Here is a 20,070-nt window from a genome sequence, read left to right as displayed (position 1 = left end):
CTTGTAAAACTGGTGCCTTGTTGACAAGATGATCACCACCCTTGAACAGAAGGAAGCTGCACCCAAAGCACCAATTCAGATGTTCCAGACAGAAGTCTAGCCTTCCATCCAAGACAAATATGGAGCTTAATCTGCACTTCTTTTACTGTGGTTTATTAGCCTGCAATATTTGGAGAGGACTTGCTTTATGATTTAAAATGAATGGGGTTGAGCAGGCCTTACTTAACCAATATCTTTGTGGTAAAATTCAAACTTGCCTTGGCAGGAAAAGAGAGGGAGGGAAAGCACTTAAGATTCCACAATGACAGAAGAAAATCTCATCATGCAACTGCATTCTTCTGCTGCACCCAGGCAGACGCAGATCACCATCACTCTCTAATGTCCTAAGTAAGTGTGCAGAAGCTTTTATCCTCAGTCTGTATGGCAGTGTTCTTTAAAGATGACATGACTACTTCAGAGCGCTTATGCAAAGGAATCAAGAAAATACATTTACACTGCATTTCTTAGGCGGAGAAGATGACAGTCAGATAGAAAGAAGATACTGTCAGGACTAGTTTCAAAAGTGAGCTTCTACATGAAAAAAATACAAACACCAAAGGGTTTCAGTTGTGTGTGTGTGGTTTTTTTGGTTTTGCTTTGCTTAAAGAGAAATAATATAACTAAAATTGTCCTTGTAATTCTTCTCTTGCAGGCTTTGATCCCTAAACAAGACAGGCTCATCGCATGCCTGGGGGTCAAAATCTGAAACAGAGGTTGGACTGGAAACAAAACCAAAATAGGCTTTCCAAATATTACTGCTCTTTTAATAAAAAGGGCAGAGAAAAAAATAGCTAAAAACTTTTATCTTTACTAGAGTATAACAATTTATCCCTAATTACCCCATAATTACTTCCATTTTCATTTTTTATTTTCCACTATTCTTTCAATCCTTTCAAATGCAGTGATCTAAAATACACATTAAAAAATGGATGTGTATCTATTTTTTTTCCTGAATGTTGCTGTAAAAATTATTTTATAAAGCAGAATGTTATATTGCTTATTTAAACAGATAATGGGTAAGCATATTTCCTCGTTGTACATTTTACACCATTGCCACGAGTTTTGCATCTTCCTGAAGAGCGAAGGTGAAGGCAGCAGTATTTTTGACAGGCTCTAAGGAACCTCTTTTCTGGTTTCCAGCAAAAGCTTTCAGAAAAGCTATTCTGTGAGAAGCTAGGCTGCAGCAGAAGCTGAGTAGCAATTGAAATCAGTGGTGGAGGTCAGGGTATTTTCATACACATGAAATTTTCTCATGTCTGGTTTGGATGATATTCACCTATTTGTCCTGAACATCGAAAAGGATTTTTTGTTCTTTTTTCATTTGACACTACACAACTGGCTTATATGTCTGTGAGCAGGAGCAGAGAGTTAACATAAAACAGGTGCCCTCTGGGATTAAATAGGGCTTAAAGTTATTCAAGTGCAAGCCTGATACTTCGTAGTTACGAATCAACACAGCTGTAAAGAGACTGCTTTCAGTACGAACTTAAAGCAAGTGGCATCATAATAGCAGGCAACATGGCAGGTTGTACCTGGATGCCTCCTGAAAAATCAAGTGGAAAGTTCCTCTAGGTTGCCCTACAGTAATATCAGCACCACTGATATTGATTGAAAGAGTTGGATCAGAGCTGCAGCACATGAAGTCAACTTGAACATCCACATATTGGTTAACCCACTAAACATCCATGGTCAGATTCACAGCACTGTCGAGAGATTGGTCATATCAGTGCAGCATTCATTTTGCACTTCTCATGGTGCAAAGGCTAGAGCAGAATGTCTTGGAAGGCAAGAGGGCATATCACCATTCCTGTCACAAGAAACTCTGATATAAGCTCACTCACATTTAAATTACTTCCCAGGTGTAACCAACCATCTGGAAATGCCAAGATTTATTTACTCAAACTGATCAGCTGGTAAACATATTATAATCCTCACTCAAACAGCCCCATCCTTCCATATATAGTACCATGCCCGCACAGCTGAAATGCAGGTTTCCATCCTACACATTTGTTCTGCTGTAACACTACCTCAGCTACATGGCCTCAAGACTTTGGAGACAATTCTGCATTACCTTGTGCACCTGGGGCTCCCAGTGACTTCAGTGTGTTCCTTCCTGTTGAAGGAATGAATGAATGTTGCCTGTAAACACTGCTAATTACTGAGAACTAGAGCTGGTCAAGAAATGGCACATGCTGCGATATAAGAAAGAAGACAAAAAAATTTCAAGTTTCTTTGAAGGTTTGCCAGCAAAGCTTGAAAATCTAAAGCATCCCATTTCATTCTTCTTCCCTTTATCACTGGCTCACAATAAGAAAGACAGGGAAAGAAAAGAAAGGAAAGGGAAAGATTTAACGGGGCAGGGAAAGAATCCCTTTGTCTAGTCCACTGATCTTCCAAACCAAAGTAACTTAGGTGGTATTCCTAACACCACAGCCCATCATAACTTAGTGATTTCCAACCTGTGATCCACAGACAGTGTCAGCAGCATGTGGCTGGTCAATGGGACCGGAGCGTTTTTTTAATCAAAGGTGTATGGTGGAAGTGCGCTGTGGCCTGACAGTAGTCTGTGGTTCACTGGACTTGAGAGCCACAGCCTCAACTTCTGCTGCTGTGTGATCACTCCATGGCTTGTATAACTCAGCCTCAGAAACAGCTGTTATACTCAGATTCAGCTGAAGAATATCAGGGAGAGCTTTATTTTGCTTCACTTCCATATGTATTTCTTTAAGCAGATACTAAAGGTCAATTACGTTTTATACTACACATGCATGTTTTTATTTCCCTCCTATAAAGATCCCCCTGATGTAATCACAGAATCATAGAATAGTTAGGGCTGGAAAGGACCTTATGTCTGTATTCTGCTCTTTGGGCTTTTCAGATAATTCAAAACAGTCCCTGGTTTACACATTTTTATTCTTATTATTGCCATTTTGCCTGACTTCAATTTCCAGTTGGAATGATCCAAAGCATAAGCAATTAAAGGAGATTATTCCAGGTGTTAACATCATGGAAAAATTACGAAAAAATACCCAAACCAAAACAACAGAGAAAAGTTTCTACTTACTAGTTATACAACTGAGCAGTGGGGTCACCACATCCAGAGCACAAGTGGGCTAAGATGCTCACATAATACATATTTTATACGAACTTTCTCTCTTTGTTAAATGAAACTCCCTGACAAGATAAACAGGACAGAGCAGGGAAAGAGCCTCCATACAATAAGAACCCACCTACTATACTTCCATACAAAATGGTCCTCCATCTACTTTGCTCACAAGATTTGAGAGCTGAATTCATGGAGAACAACTGTTTCAATGAATCTTGCTTCTCTTCCCCTAATCATTACTTCATAAGATGCTACCTATGCCTGTTAACATTGGGGAAGGACTAAACACTAAGACTTTACCAGAAATCGTATTTACAATATGAACAGGGTTGTTTTGTTTTGGGGAGTCCCCCCAAACTTGAATATGACTATTTCCTCTCCTACAACATTTGCAGAAGCCAAGATTCATTGCTTATTTCATAAAGTAAGTTCTTTTAAAGTGTAAGCAGGCAGCTTTAGTAAGAGAAATTTTCTTCAGGCACAACAGAACTTTTGATTTACAGAAGTGAAATATGGCAAGTTAGTCATGAAGAACATTGACTCACCTCTCAACCAGAGCCTTCTCCCACTTTTTTGAGCTAAGCAAGCATAAATAAAATCAACAAAACCTAGTGACAAAGATGTACACTGATGACACCAGAACCGAAGCTTGACAGTCAGAATTCACTGCGATGCACTCAACTGCTTTCTGAGACATGCCATTATTAGATCTGAACTATAAGATGACCTTACTTGGTAAGTCTCACCAAGTATATCTGCTACAGAAATATCTGTTATTCAAAAGCCATTACTCCACTAAGTAGGAATGTGTTTAAACAGTTGGCTGTTACATATTCTTAACAGCCATGTCTTTCATTGTCTTTCATTGCTGTATGATTGCCTAGAGTACCAGAGAGAAGCTCACATGCAGAACACAGAATTCTCTCATAGTTCCAGATTTTAGAGCTTGTTAAACTATACTTTTAATTATTGTTAAACAGACTTTATCCTCCATATTCAGATTCTACCATTTGTAAAAACAGGTACTCCCATCAAATCCTTACCTTGTGATTGAATTTGCTCTCCTTTCCTACTCTGCCAAACACTAAGTACCATGACACAAAAGAATCCAGTTATCTTAAACTTCAGAAAACAACAACTGCCTTTAAACAATGCAGTACAATGCTTTTGTCCGTGGAGGTACTAATATAAGCTTTCCTCTTCATACAGGACTCAGTATGCTAAAAATTAGTGACATTTTAAATGGAACAATTCTTTAATCATCAGGCTGATATTTGGCTGGCATTCTGGTTACCTCCCTTATAAGGCACCAGTGAGAGGGAAGAGCTGAAAACACATTATGCAACTATTCATTGGAAAAAAAAATAGTTAAAACAAATTTTAAGAAATGTCTGTGATAAACACTTGCAATACACACAGGAAGACAAAAGGAGTCTGATGCCATTGGTCTAAGGTCTGCTATTTCACAGAATCATAGAATGGCTTGGGTTGGAAGGGACCCTGAAGATCATCCAGCTCCAACCAGCTGCCACAGGCAGGGACACCTTCCACTAGACCAGATTACTCAAAGCGCCATCCAACCTGGGCTTGAACACAGCCAGGGATGGGGCAGCCACAGCTTCTCTGAGCAGCCTGTGCCAGTGTCTCACCACCCTCATAGTGAAGAATTTCTACCTAACATCTAATCTAAATATACCCTCTTTCAGTTTAAAGCCATTCCCCCTTGTCTTATCACTACATGCCCTTGTAAAAAGTCCCTCTCCAGCATTCTTGTAGGGCCTCCTTAGGTACTGGAAGACTGTTGTAAGGTCTCCCGGAGCCTTCTCTTCTCCTGGCTGAACAAGCCCAACTTTCTCAGCCTGCCCATAGGAGAGGTGTTCCAGTTCTCTGATCATCTACCTGGCTGATTTGGAAAAGAAGAATTTTTCCTGAAAGGAAAGGCTTTCCTCAGTTTTCATGGGAAGAAGTGGAACACTTAAGCCTGTGAGCTGCTCCTGCCTTCTCCACATTTTGGTTCAGATGTAGCTAATCAGCTAAAGAGGTAGTTCTGCACTAGGAAATATACCGGGCCACACTGTGACCTGTCACCCTCCCCTCTGTGCTCAGTTGTGACACATGGAAAACCAAGATGGCTAATCATAAGTTCAGCTTCAGACAGTGGCAAGGGAACTCTGTGGCTAGATAATCTGCATCTTGGCTGGCCTGTACAAAACAGCTCTCCTGAGACCATGAAATATTGCTTGGAATTTAACTATCAGTTCAGCTATAAGTAATTTCTTTTTTTACTAGAGCACTTGTAACAACACTGAGGTTTCTATGAAGTGAGGTTATAGCTGTTCTGGTGTTACATGGCAGTTAAGCCAGGCTCTCTCAATATTGGATTCAGCTCTACTCATTCTGTAAAAAAAAACAAGTAGAAAACAGTGATTTGTAGGAAAGGCACACCACCAAGCCATCCCCCACAGGTGACTGACTGGTAGTAGTGCCAGCATACTCAAGGTCTGAATACATCGCAGTAGCAAACACTGACCCTGGAAAACCCTTTCCTCACAAAGCAGACTCAGAGTCTCCTAACTGGCAGCAGTCTAGCAGGAATAGGACATAGCTGTCCTCTGGGCGGATTCTCAGTGACGCTGACAGAGGTTCATGATAGAGCACAAGTGTGCTAGACAGGCTGTCTTACTCTCTGTTGCATCAGGGAGAGGGAGATGGAGCCTAACCTGGTACAATCAGCAGAATCCCCTAAGCACACACAACTCCCCACTTGTAGCAAGCCACTTCCTTTTGCTGTCTGCATCCCTCTTAGCAGTACAGTTAGAGTAGTCATGTGCCTTTCTGAAGTTATGACTTCCATTCTTTCCCCTCCTAATTTAAACTCCTCTGTACGGAAGCTGGCTGTATTTGCAACTCTTATGGCTTGGCAAAACCTAGTGTATCTTCATTTTAGTAGCATCCAACTTAAGCACAACTGTCTTTCTCATAAACTTTATTCTACTACGGTGGCTCATAAGTAGGACCAGAAAGACATACTTGGTTTAGGGCAAGGTACCCACTTGACTGAAGATTTCTAATTGTTTGTCTGGGAAGTGGTTTGCTTGGTTTTGTTTTACTACAAGGAGATTTAATTGCTAAAATTTCTTGGCACGTTTTATAGATGCAATAGCAGTGCCTCACTTAATGTGACATTACACACAATACTCTCAGAGAATTGTAAACTGCTATCTTTATAACACATAGTAGAAGGAAGCCTTGCAACCTTTCCTCTATTCAAAGATAACAAAAAGGTTTTTTTTGTTTCCGCTTCTGGGGAAGGAAATGTAACAAATTCCAGTATGCCAAGATCTTTGCGAAGCAAGCAGCTCCTCTACAGCATGCCAGCAATCACAGGTTCAAACTTTGGAACATCAGAGTTACAGCTAATCTAAATTGCAATACAGTAAACACGCTTCCTCTAAACACAGCTCCTCTCCTCATATAGATTCAAGTTATCCCCTTAGTTCCTCCCTCCCACTCATTCTGCCGCCTAGGATAAACTCAACCTCTTTGTGCAACCTGTTCACACCAACTATTACTTAACATTGTCTGTTCCTTACTAATAAAAGGTGAATAGTTGTCTCTCCTTTTCACTACTTCAGAAGATTCTTCTCTTGTGAAGTCCCATAAACCCAGTCTACAATTTTAATCAACCATTGTTCCTCTTTACTAGCAAAAATACAGAAATTTATTTCTATGTATTTATACAGAATTTTATTTAAAATATTTAAATAGAATTTAAAAATATATATTTCCTATGACAATCAAAATCTCACATAAGCAGTCTTCTGAAGTTTATTACATTAGAATTCTAGGTATCTCCTTTCTTCATATTCTATTCAGTTACAAGTCTCAAACTCATATGTCAGCTGACAAATTGCGAGTTTGTAGGTATAAATATTAAAGACATACATCACAAACTAAGTTCCAAATCTACAGTTCAAACCATAATGCAAAATCAGATAACCCTATATTTGAAGCAAGATTAATATTCTTTCCTGATCCACTGTTTTGCTTTGCTTTTTTAAGTTCTATCAAGTAGTGAGATATTAATGCAAGGCTCACAAAATTACCAGATTTCACATGTAAAAGACAGTATTAACTATGACAACTGCCTATTATAATGCTTCCCATGTTGATAAAATTATTTATGACAAGGAAAAGAAGTTTTTTCTGATAAATTCATTCCCTCCCCTCAGTCCCATGTTGTCTCATTCTATTGTTTCCTCATGCAGATGCAGGAGCTATAGGACTGCCAAAAGTTATTCTGTAGTTTTACACTACAGAGCAGCAGGACCTTTCATACCAATGAAATGATCTACTCTTTGTCATTTGGCATCAACCAACTTCTGATCCTTCAAGGAAAGATCCCCCCACCTTAAATACAGTTTCACCATATAGATCCAATACCATGCTCTAAATAACTCCTCCCTGAGTTCACACCCCACAACATCAGACTGGGTTACCCTTGGTGTTACTCCTTTTTTTGCAAAACAAAAGATGTTGTTTAGTCACCAGACTTCGAAAAATCCTGCATCAACCCATCCCAAAGAATTTGCTGTCAGTTGTTTATCAAACCCACATTTTCATGCTACAGTAACCCAATTACTACTGATGGCAGGTCTGCTCTAAGTGCAGCTATATGCTGAAATGAGCTACCAACAAGAGAAGATTAAATGATTTGGTGAACAGTAGTATGTTTGATTTATGTCAACTGTCGCTAAGACACATAAAGCCTCTTTCAGAGGGACTAAAAGCAAACCATTTACCATATACAGCTTAGTAAGTAGTCTTTGTGTTGATGAATGCTGTATACAGAGAAGTAATTCTTTTCATTGTAATTTACATGTCTATCTTGCATCTCCTAGAAAAAAAATACCAAAGTTTAGCAATTGATTTTACATTTTAACTAACCCTTGGCTTAAACTTGGTGGGAAGAACATTTTTATTAGAATAAAAATGGATAGAGCAAAAAACTGAATTTATAAGGAGAAGGTAAGCTTTAAAACCAAAACAAACCATTGCCTAGGCAGATAAGAGTGGACAAAACCAGTGCTCCTCAAACTGTGACTAAGCTCCTTGTAGTCGCTAAAGGATTCAAGAGGGATCCCAAAGTACAGAAGGTAACTTATTAAAAACCTCTACCCACCACTCAAGCTTCAGGGGTATAAAGATAGATGAGCTCAAAGGAGGCTATACAGAAGTCCTGAGAGACAACAGTCAGGCAAACCTCACCATGTGCAAGAGAAGCTATACATACACTGAACTCCATTCAGCATGCCATCCCATATAATTCCAACCAGTACGCCAGGGACACCACTAAGCACAGGACCAGATTCTCAGAGGTCAGCACCACAAGTTTTGCACAAGCAAGTCCACAATGGATTATCTGACAGAAATCCAAAGCTTCTGTTCTCCTGGGAACATAACCTCATTGCATCCCAAGAGAATAGGCCTTGTCCAACTCCACTGCAAGTTAATGATAGGGTGTGAGTTTGTTGTTTGCTTCTTTTTAAGAAAGACTAACTTTCTAAAAAAAAAAAAAAAAAGAAAAAAAAAGAAAAGGCAAAATGAAATAAAGCATGGTACCTGTCCACTGTAAATATTTACTTCTGAGTTCTGTTTAGCCAGTGGTTTGGGAGTTTATTTTCTCCTGAAATGTTTGAGAAATAATTTTGTAATTTTTTAAAGCTCTGTTAAGCAATAACATTTAAACTGAACATATACTACATTGTGTACAATGCGAAAAATACCCGAGTCCCAGTTTCACAGAACTATGTGAATTTTATTTTTATAATTCAAGACACCTTTTAAAAAAGGCAGGAAAACATGCCTACATATAGCCTAGAAGATGAAATCGCATCAATTCTATTAGATACAGTAGCAGATTTCTCATATGCAGCAAGTGTGGCCACTGCTTATCACCTCTCAGAATAGTAGTGTATGGACTAGTATTGCCATTAACAGCGCAGGGTAAAAGTAAGATTGATACTGTTTCATCCCTAAGATTTTCAGCAGTTTTTAGGATTTCTGTTTATGTCCAGGCATCTTTTATGGAACACGCCCAACCACTTAGTGAGATTTATTAGAGTTATATACACTCACAAACAAGATCCCTTTACTGCAAGTGACTTCAGAAAAACTGTAATCAAAAGACTGAATTGGCATACCTGACAAATCCCAGCACCTGTAGCCTCCAAAATAAATTTCATGCCTCTTCAGCAAAAAAGCAAGTAAAAGCAAAACAACATTAATATAACCCATCAAATACCCTACAGGAAACTTTTTTTTACTTCAAACTTCAGCACTGCTTTTTATTCAGAAGCTACATCAAGGGTCATTTATTCCTATTCCGTATTTCACACCAGGAAATCAGGTAAGCAGCATCAATGGTGGCATGCCTGTACCTGCTACTCTAACCCAAGACATTTCAAACTAATTAAAACCAACAAAACAAAACTACAAACAATAAGGAAAAAACAAACAGGAGACATAGGTCTTCCACTTAACTTTTATCTTAGTCACTGCAAATTGCCTAAAGATACAGAGCACGACCTGGGCTGTCAAATTACGGGCCCAATCCCAAACTCCTTTGGCTCAGGACAAAAGCAGGTTTTGGCTTTGTGCATCTGAGAGTGGCAACTTGTGAGTTCCTGAGTTTTTTTCGGCTGGGTATTTTTGTTGTTGTTGTTGTGTTTGGGTTTTTTTTTTTGTTCTGTGTTGTTTGTTAAATATACTTTTCAAGCGCATTACATGGATATTTTTGTCCCTTTATTTATTTATTCACGGAGCGGGCAGGACACCCGAAAGCCACACTACCTACCGTGGGTACACCCCACCCCACCCCGCCTCACCTCAGGATGGCCAGCAGCGCCTGAGCCTGACCCTCGCAGCACACAGCACGGCGCTCACACCCGCCCGGCTTCACCTCCCACCGCACCAAGCTCGCCTCTGCCCCCGGCACCACCCCGGGGCATCCGCGGCCCCTCAGCCCACCGCGCCCAAACGCCGAGCTGCCGGTGGGCTCAATCGTCGCCCCCCCCCCCCACCTCCCCGGGGGAGGATGGAGCGGCGGCCGTGGCTGGGTAACTCCAGCGCCTCGCTGGCTGGCGGCACCCACCCCGGGGAAACGGACGGGGAAAGTCAGGCAACTTGTGCCTCTGGCAGGAGGCGGCAGCCCCCGCTCGCCCGCCAGGGGCAGGGGGAGAAGTCACCTGAGGGGCAGCGCGCCGAAGGCAGGCGGGCAAACTGCCTCGGTGGCTCCCCAGCCGAGACCCACCCCCGATCCTCCCACCTCCTTCCCGGGCTGATCGGCAGCCGGGGCTGAGGCTGTTCTCCCTCAGGCTCTACGGCGATGGCTGTTCCTGCTGCCTCACGGTGGGGGGGAGGAAGGAGAAGAGGGAAGGCAGAAGGAGACTTCTAGTGTTCAGTGACAGGGTCCCCATTCCCTCCGCACCGCTCCAGGGGAAAGCCTGCTTCCCCACCGCCGGGTCAGAAGGCTGCGCCGGCTCGCCGCAGCACTCACCTCTCCTCGCTCGCTGCTTGCAGCCGGCGCCTCAGAGAACACACACAGCCCCCTCCTCCGCGCTAATGGCAGGAGGAGGAGCAGGAGAGCGGCGGGAGGGCCTCGGCAGAGCGATGTTTACTCGACGGCTCTCGCGAGAGTCCGCTGCTGCTAAGCTGCGCCGCGGTTGGCTGCTGCCGCCAGCCGCCGCACCGGGAGGCAGGTACCTCAGGACCGCCACAGCGGGGGAGTGTTCCCGGCGGCCCGTTCTCCTCCTTCGAAACCGGCCGAGGAGCGGTGACCGGGAGGGAGCGGCCTCGCTTTAGGCTCTTACTGAAGTGCAGCCACCAGTCCTGGCACCCCACGGGCCGGACGGAGTGCCCGTCTCTTCAGCCCGAGCATCCGGCTTAAGCCCTCGCTCTCGGCAGGCTGTGATGATCGAGGTTCACTGAAGGGCTTGTAGCTGTGGAGAGCTCTCCCACTCAGGAGGGCACTATTAAACTTTCTTTGAGCACACGTAGGTGCCCGGGTGCTCAACCAGAAGACAGAAGAATTATCTGGAAACTGCATTTTCAGGCCTTTCACTTTTGTACCCTTCTGTCCCACCACTGAAGAAGTACAAGTGTGGGGATGTTTGCACAGGTTGCCCTGTGAAACCGTGCTTTGGTGTTAGTACCACCTGATCATAAAACGAAGCAGCCAGCACTTACAGAGAAAGCTGTTATCCCAAGGATGCAGCAATATAGACTTCTCACACAGCCAGCTACATGGAAGGCCAGTCTCTGAGCTCAGACTGGGAGAATGACAGTACAATCATCTGCTGCTGTCACAACATGCAACGTGTGCAAGGGAGTGAAAGTTTGTCCTCGTGATGTCACTTCACTTGGGGATGGTTGCTGATGAAGAGGATTTATTTGGTAGCCACGTTTAATTTGTTTTACCTAATTAGTCTTTATATAGTGACAAGGGTCTTAGGAACTCTGTACACTAAAGCAGATCTCTTGCCCAGAGATCTCAGTCTCAGGACCTCAGGAGTATCTACATGTCCCCTTTGCCTGCAGGCAGAGCCAGGAAATTCACTGAGTGCTGTGGATCCACATGCCGAGACTGGTTTCAAGAAGCATTAGATTTGGTAGGTTTGAAATAACAGAAGCCTAAAATTAGCATGTTTTAACTTGAATGTGATGCAAGAGTGCTTCCTTTGTGATACCTGAACTCCATTTCCACATTTGGAGCCTGTGGTAATGAAGAAGTGGTGCACTCCCATTTACCGTGTTGCAGTGCTGAAAGCACGCACAACCCAGAAAAAGAGTTAGCAAGAAGGGAAAAATACATTCTACATTATGATAAGTAAATTCAATATGAACTGGCTATGGATCTAAAAAAAAAATCAGTATTTCACTAAAGCATTCTTCCCAGGGCAAAAATCTTTACCAATAACAATGGTAAATGGGAGGGACAGACACCCCTGCGCCCCCCCCCCCCCCCAGGAATGGGGACTGATTTTGACTGGGGGTTTCTAGTGGTTGAGGCTTATGCTTTCAGTGTCTTGCTTCTGTCTGCTCCTCTGCACTAAAGCTGTCAAAGGGAAGTTGGGGGAGGCAAGGTCAGTCTTAGAGATGATGAGGGCCAGCTGTGACAATGAAAATTGAATGAATATTCACAACATGACGTTACAGTTCCTGACTTGCTGCTGCTACTCCTCTTGTGGGTCCTGCCAGCACAGCAGATGGCAGGCACTGAAAGACTGTTGTACCAGTGGAAAATTACTGAGTTTTGTTGGTCCTGCATATGTGTGAGGGGGGAAGTGGGGCAAACTTCTATTTATTTAATTATTTTCAAGAGACAAAAGGAAAAGAAATGGTTGCTAAGACTATAGAGATTACTGGCATGTAAAGAACTGGCCTCCTATTTTAAATTACTGATACATGTCTGTAATTCCATGTAACTTTCTTCATAAATCAAAATCATGACTTTTCCTAAGCAGTAGTGCAATTAAAGAGAGAAACAACACTGTAATAATAGCACTGGCTATTACTTAAGAGATCTATGGAAAAACTACATAATTCATGTTTCTATTTTTAAGCAGCTGTGACAGTATTCATGTTAGTGGACTTTCCATTACAGAACAGATATGTTTATTTTGTTTTTGTTTTTTTTATTTTACATATTTTTTTTTACATAGCTATACACACAGCAGGTTTTCTTACTGCTATACACATAAGAGGTTGTCTTGCTTGATCTTGCAGTGAGGTCACCACTGCTACAGTTGAAGTCAATAGGATACCTAAGTGAACACAGTTCTTTGTGTCCAGTCTTTGAAGGTCTGCACACTTAAAAGAGGATACAACCAAATGTTCATCCTAACACAAACCATGGCAGAACCAAACCTGCAGATAGTGTCTGTGCAGGCAAATGAGGTGTGGAGAGTTGGCAGAAATAAGGCTTTAACCAACACTGGGGTGCCACTTGACAGTTATAAATAGCAGTGTTTGCCCAGTAACTTCTGTTTGTGTATATTTGTAGAGTTAGCCCTTCATTTAGAGGTTTAACAGCTCATTCACTTGTAGAAGGGTAACATCTCTTTAAGATGACAGGCATAGGACTCAGAAAAACATTTTGAATCAAAATCTTTGCTCTAAATGTGCATACTTCTCTACACTGTATAATATTCCAGTCCTGCAAGTTGCAACAAGCAGCAAAAGGTTCTGCTCAGACGTTCTGGCTGCTGCATCAGGATACACCCTGGTGGGCAGCAATTAAAGGCAAACACAAAAGCCTAAATACCTTTTGTCAAATTCCACTGAACCTCTGAAGCCTTCAGAGAAATTAGGGGAAGGTCTTCAGCAAACCAAAACAGTATTGTGCTCATTATTGAAATTCAAAGGAAGGATATATTGTCTGTGAAAGAACATTTATGTGAGGTTTTGACATATTTTTCTTTCTTCAGTCAACTGATATAACAAATCACTGTGTCAGTCATGCTGAAGATGTGTCTTGGAAAGATTTGGGGCTTTTTTAACTGTGAAAGGTCCTTGTCATCACCAGAAATAACCTATAAATGTTTAATTCCCAGAAGACATTACAAGTAGTTTGCAACTAACTACTTAATCAATGTAGCATTTAGGAATCAATTCTGACTTTTCTTTCTTGCTTTCTTACTAGTTTTCTATACTGTATAAGCCATTCCATACTTCTCATTGTTCTTGTTGCCCAGCTCTGAATCTTTTCCTTTTCTATTACATTTTTGCAACTAAAAGGACCAGATTTTCACTATTCAGGCTGTGGACAAGCTGCTCATTTATCCAGGGCCATATACTTCTTGCCTCACCTCTTAATCAGAAGGCAGGATACACCATTTGCTATGCCTCTTAAAAATAGTAACAAAGTTAAGCAATGTCAGCAAGTAAGTAATATTACTTAAGTTTTTAAATGAGGTGTCTTCTGAAGGCATTTGCAACAATCCAGCTCTGTTCCATACAGGCAACTACAGACTGTTGCTATCTCCAAACCCCTTCTTAGAAAGTTCTACTTTATACTTTGCTGAAAGCCCAGATAATTTCATGCATATTAATAGCATCTACATCACTGGGAAACAATTTGTGTTTCCATACATGTAGTCTAAGAAACAAAGCAACTCATTCATGTATACAAAACCAAGGAAATTACTATAGCCACCTTACAGACTGTCAACTCATATCCTGAATGTCTTAGCAACTCACAACTGTCCTTCCAAACCAGTATTTTGCCAGTTTTCAATATCATTAAAATTACTTCTTTCCTATGTAAATATTATTCTTTAACATGAACATCTGGCTTAGCTATGACTTTTACAGGTAATTTGGAACCTACAGCATAGTTCTTTCTGGAACAGAGACAGCAAATTCCTCATGAAGGAGTTTAAGGATGTGACAAATTAATGGATTAATTTTGTAAGCAATTAAAATATTTATTGCTAAGTTCATTTAAACAACATCATCTCTTAAACTATTATTCCTGGATTCTTTTTGGAGAAAATCCTTGGTGGACTTGCAAGATACATATTTAGTACATTATCTTTTTTCCATAAACACAGAAAGTCTGGAACAAAAAAGTTACCAAAAGCACTAACTACTAATAACTATTTTTAATTCTTAAGGAAGCTCAATATTCTTTGTCAGCATAGTCAGCATTGTCCTTTCTTTAAAACGCTAGAGAAAAATGAAGTTGACAACCTTTCCAGTCAATCCTAGGGATACAAAATAACATCTTTGTCAAAAATACTCATATTTTTCAGGCATTTTATTCTTAGTTAATATATCTGTTCTTGCACTGTTTCAGGAGTTACCATATGTTTTTTTCCTCGTAGCAAAGATTGTCTGCATTCTTTGCCAGATTCATTGTTATTTTCACGTTATCCTGATACATGGGAGATCATCTGTATATCGCAAGCTTACCACACAGTCTGTCTCCTTACTTAAGGTTTGTCTTTGCCTTATAGCTATTTAGTTCAACTTTTGTGTCTGACATAAAGCTCTTAAAATAAATTTAGAAAAAAAAAAGAAACTGGAACAAGATATAAACTAAATGATGCAACTTGCTTTTACAGTCTGTTCTCTGTTTTTCAACCCTAGTGCATCTGTTTTAGGGCCTGATACTGAAGCCTCTATACTCACAGGAGTTACCCTGTTGAACATGGGCTTCTAGAACAGTCTAGGGAGAGGAAATTCTTGTTTGGGAGGGATGGCCTGCATCACAGCATAGTGTAGCTCTCATAGAAGAACAAAGAACAACCAAATGGGCACAGGAGGCAAAGACTAACCTGACTGGAGTAGGACCCATTGTATTTCTTCCACTATAAGGTGAAACACCACTCTTCAGGTCACAGGATAGGGTCGTGTGGACTGAAGTTTGCCTACACAAGGTGACAAGCTTCCTGCCTGAAGGCCATGGACTTCTGTCCTCTCTCCGTCTTGGTATCTTTGTGTATGGATGGACAGCTGGAGAGGAGTCAACACCTTCAATTAGTTTCAGAATCTGTATCTCAAAGTATGGAGGCAGTATGGAAAGTAAGAAGATGGATTACAAGGAAGTGGGGTAAAACATCGCAGGGGTTGTGAAGAAACATTTCTAGGACAAGGAAAGATTTGTCCAGAAGTTATTGGTAAAAGCTTAGAACATAAGCTTGCATTCATGTTCAGGCACTCATGTTGCTAAGATGTATGGTCCAGCTGCTAAATACCTCAGAAGAGCTGCACTGAAGGGAGAAGAATTTGGTGAGGGAAGAAGCTGGAGCAAGGATCACAGATAGCCTGAGAAAACCACAGTTCCAAGGACAGTGTAAAGGGATCACCAGAAAGAACTTTGGAGGTATTTCTTACCTAAAGCTAAGCTGATCTGATTGCAGCACTACAAACTCTTAAGCAGCTCCTTGGATGGATAAGGAGCTGCTGAGGAAACTTAGAAGGACAAAAAGAGGCTTATAAAAGGTGGAAGCAAGGACAGGCGGCCTGGGAGGAATACAGGGATGTTGTTCAGGAAGCTGGAGACCATGTTAGGAAAGCTAAGGCCCAATTAGAATTAAACTTGGCTAGGGATATTAAAGATAACAGGAAGGGATTCTATAGGTACATTGCAAATGAAAGACAGACAAGGGACAACATGGGCCCTCTCCAGGAGCTATCAGGAGAGCTGGCTACCCTGGATTTGGAGAAGGCTGAGGTTCTTAATGACTTCTTTGCCTCAGTCTTCACTTGCAAATGCTCTGACCACACCACCCAAGTCTTGGAAGGCAGGTGCAGGAACTGTGAGAATGAAGACCTTGGGTTCACTGTAGGAGAGAATCTGGTTCAAGACCATCTTAAGAACCTGAACGTGCACAGGTCCATGGAACCTGATGAAATCCATCCACAGATCCTGAAGGATCTGGCAAATGAAGTTGCTAAGCCACTGTCCATCATATTTGAAAAATTATGGCAGTCAGGTGAAGTTCCCGATGACCAGAAAAAGGGCAATATAACCCCCATTTTCAAGAAGAGGAAAATGGATGACCCGGGGAATTACAGCCCAGTCAGTCTCACCTCTGTGTCTGGCAAAATCTTGGAGCACATTCTCCTGGAAGGCATGCTAAGGCACATGAAAAACAAGGTGCTTGGTGACAGCCAGAATGGCTTCACTAAGGGGAAATCCTGCCTGACCAATTCGGTGGCCTTCTATGGTGGGGCTACGGAACTGATGGAAAGGGGCAGTACAGTTGACGTCATCTACCTGGACTTGTGCAAAGTGTTCGACACTGTCCCACACGACATCCTTGTCTCTAAATTGGAGAGACATCTATTTGATAGGTGGACCACTCCATGGATAAAGAAATGGCTGGATGGCCACACACAAAGAGTTGTGTTCAATGGCTCAATGTCCAGCTGGAGACCAGTAACGAGTGGTGTCCCTCAGGGATCGGTGTTGGGACCGGTCTTGTTCAACGTCTTTGTCGCTGACATGGACAGTGGGATTGAGCGTGCCCTCAGCAAGTTTGCCGATGACACCAAGCTGTGTGGTTCAGTTGGTACGCTGGAGGGAAGGAATGCCATCCAGAGGGACCTCGACATGCTTGTGAGGTGGGCTGATGCCAACCTGATGAAGTTCAACCATGCCAAGTGCTAAGTTCTACACCTGGGTCAGAGCAATCCCAGGCACAAGTACAGGTTGGGCAGAGAAGAGATTCAGAGCAGCCCTGTGGAGAAGGACTTGGGGGTGTTGGTTGATGAGAAACTTAACATGAGCTGGCAGTGTGCGTTTGCAGCCCAGAAAGCCAACCGTATCCTTGACTGCATGGAGCCCAGAAAGCCAACCGTATCCTTGGCTGCAAGAAGCTTGACCAGCAGGTAGAGGGAGGTGATCCTGCCCCTCTACTCTGCTTTTGTGAGACCTCACCTGGAGTATTGTGTGCAGTTCTGGTGTCCTCAACATAAAAAGGACATGAAACTGTTGGAACAAGTCCAGAGGAGGGCCACGAGGATCATCAGGGGACTGGAGCACCTCCCGTATGAAGACAGGCTGAGAAAGTTGGGGCTGTTCAGCCTGGAGAAGAGAAAGCTGTGTGGAGACCTCATAGCAGCCTTCTAGTATCTGAAGGGGGCCTATAGGGATGCTGGGGAGGGACTCTTCATTAGGGACTGTAGTGATAGGACAAGGGGTAATGGGTTAAAACTTAAAGAGGGGAAGTTTAGATTGGATATAAGGAGGAAGTTCCTTCCTGTTAGGGTGGTGAGGCACTGGAATAGGTTGCCCAGGGAGGTTGTGAATGCTCCATCCCTGGCAGTGTTCAAGACCAGGTTGGACGAGGCCTTTGGGTGATATGGTTTAGTGTGAGGTGTCCCTGCCCATGGCAGGGGGGCTGGAACTAGATGATCTAAAGGTCCTTTCCAACCCTAACTATTCTATGATTCTATGATTCTATAAATTTTAAGGGGTCTCTGACTCTGTCCATTTGTCTGTCCCACACACAAGCACATAACGTGCAGTCAATGTAATTAAGTCTAACACTTGAAGATGTCAAGTGTACTGGCCTATGTCAACAAGATCACTTACGTTCTTGAGTTTTAATGTCACTAAAGAACAACTAACACTACATGCTATCGCCCTATGCAGTAGGGTATCTGCCTGAATGTTCAGCCAGTGAGCGATGCAAACACAGAGATGAGTTTGCGCTTCCCCCATTCATCTCAAAAGCTTCAACCTCTGAACGTCTCCAAATGAAGCACTAACTACTGTGAGAATTTCAACAATAGTTTTAGCATTTCAGTAATAGTTTTCAAAGATTACTAAGGGGAGGAACTGGTCAGCTATTGAGTTTGTAGGTCAAGCCCACGAGAAATTGTGACAATTATCCTGTGGAGACATACATAATAAATGTGATGACATTTTGAAGTCTCACCTGTGTTGCAGGCAGAGCTTGCAGTGATACTATCATCTTCCCAATTTAGCCTCTCAGCACAGAGATTTGATTAGGTCACTTTTTATGCTACTTTTGTAGTAAAAAGAATATAAACACACTGTAATTTCCTTTCTCTTTTGCTGCTCTTCTTTGTGAGACTTAACCTTTGCTCTCCTTCTTTTTCACTATCAAGGTAATTGAAAACATAAATTATATAAGTACCCTTTTCACTTTTAATATACCACAACCACACACTGGAATATAATGATCTAAGCACAGTCTCCATCTGCAGAAGAGAAGAATGCGATTCCAAGCTAACAAAATAGTTACAAACTTAATGCAGCCTCACACTTGTTTAGACTACTAATGAGGGAAAGCAGAGAGAGGAAAACAATTCCGTTCCATTCCAGTTATCTCGTGGGCTTGGATCTTTAAATGAAAATAATCCAATTAATTGTCACAGCATGAAGAAATCAGTTGGGTCTCAAAAAACTAAGGCACAATCCTAAAAAAGAAAAATAATTAAAATGTTTAAGATCTTAATATAAGCCAACAAAAGATCTCTTGTTTTCTGTGCTCTTATTCCAGACCTCGCTCTGGAATGTGTGTCTGTGTAAGTATAATATCATGGAGGGGTAAAGCAGTCAGCTCAGGTATAGTTAGCAGGACCAGTTGTGTAGTGCTAGATCTCTCTGACTGTAGTTATGTTTGATGAAATTCTTCTGGAGTCCTCAGGAGTACAGAGCCCTGTGCAGAGGCTGCTGTGCATGGATGGAAACAGAACGAGTAATTAAGCCTGCAATGCTCAAGTCTGCTATGAGAAAGGCCACAGGGGGCCCAGTGAAGAAAAGCTTTTCAAAATGGCATCAAACATCAAATCCCCGGAACTCTGTTCTCACCCTCCCAGTCAACAGTCAAGGATCAGCCACGTTTTTCCAAGAATTATTGCAATTCAGAAAACAGGGCAATAAGCTGCCAGCAGGGTGTCGGTGAATGTGGAGCTGCCGAAGTAATCTCCTAGTCTCTCCAGAGGGAAAAGAATGTTAATCAATGTACTCATTTTCCTCCTTCCTCTGTAATTAGCCATGCATGGCCACAGCTTGACCACCTAAGTTATCTGAAAACTGTTGAAAACTCAGTATACTCAGAAGTGTTGCTTGCAAAACAGAGAAGCTTTGGAAGGACAATAGGAAGTCAAATATCTAACCTAGATTTGTGAGGGCCTATTAAAGCAAGAGTGTACATACAAAAAAAGAGTAAACACAGATGAAAATTCTCTTAAGTTTCTTAGGAATTTAACTAGTCTCCTGTGTCCCTGGAAGAGTAATTTCTTAGCAAAAATAAATAGTTCCAAGGCTGTTTCCAAAGAGATTTCATGTATTAATTAGGGTTCTTCCACTAGCTGGAATTTTTTCATCAGCTGAACTAACTATGAATCCCTACTCTTTAATGAGACTCTTTTCCTGTTGTATGTAG

General features: G+C 41.9%; 1 protein-coding gene across 1 annotated transcript in view; it reads right to left on the bottom strand.

Moving 5' to 3' along the window:
- Positions 1-10,861, bottom strand: part of STK38L (serine/threonine kinase 38 like) — a 49,029-nt gene extending 38,168 nt beyond the window's left edge. The window contains exon 1 of the mRNA XM_062634859.1: positions 10,704-10,861. The gene's annotated coding sequence lies outside the window, so the exon portion shown is untranslated. The remainder of the gene's footprint in view (positions 1-10,703) is intronic.
- Positions 10,862-20,070: the final 9,209 nt, after the last annotated feature.

Source organism: Pezoporus occidentalis, unplaced genomic scaffold (assembly GCF_034315485.1).
Source record: "Pezoporus occidentalis ecotype Australia unplaced genomic scaffold, CSIRO_AGI_Poc_V1 ctg44, whole genome shotgun sequence".
NCBI classification, from domain to species: domain Eukaryota; kingdom Metazoa; phylum Chordata; class Aves; order Psittaciformes; family Psittacidae; genus Pezoporus; species Pezoporus occidentalis.
This window is presented reverse-complemented; position numbering and strand designations above follow the sequence as displayed.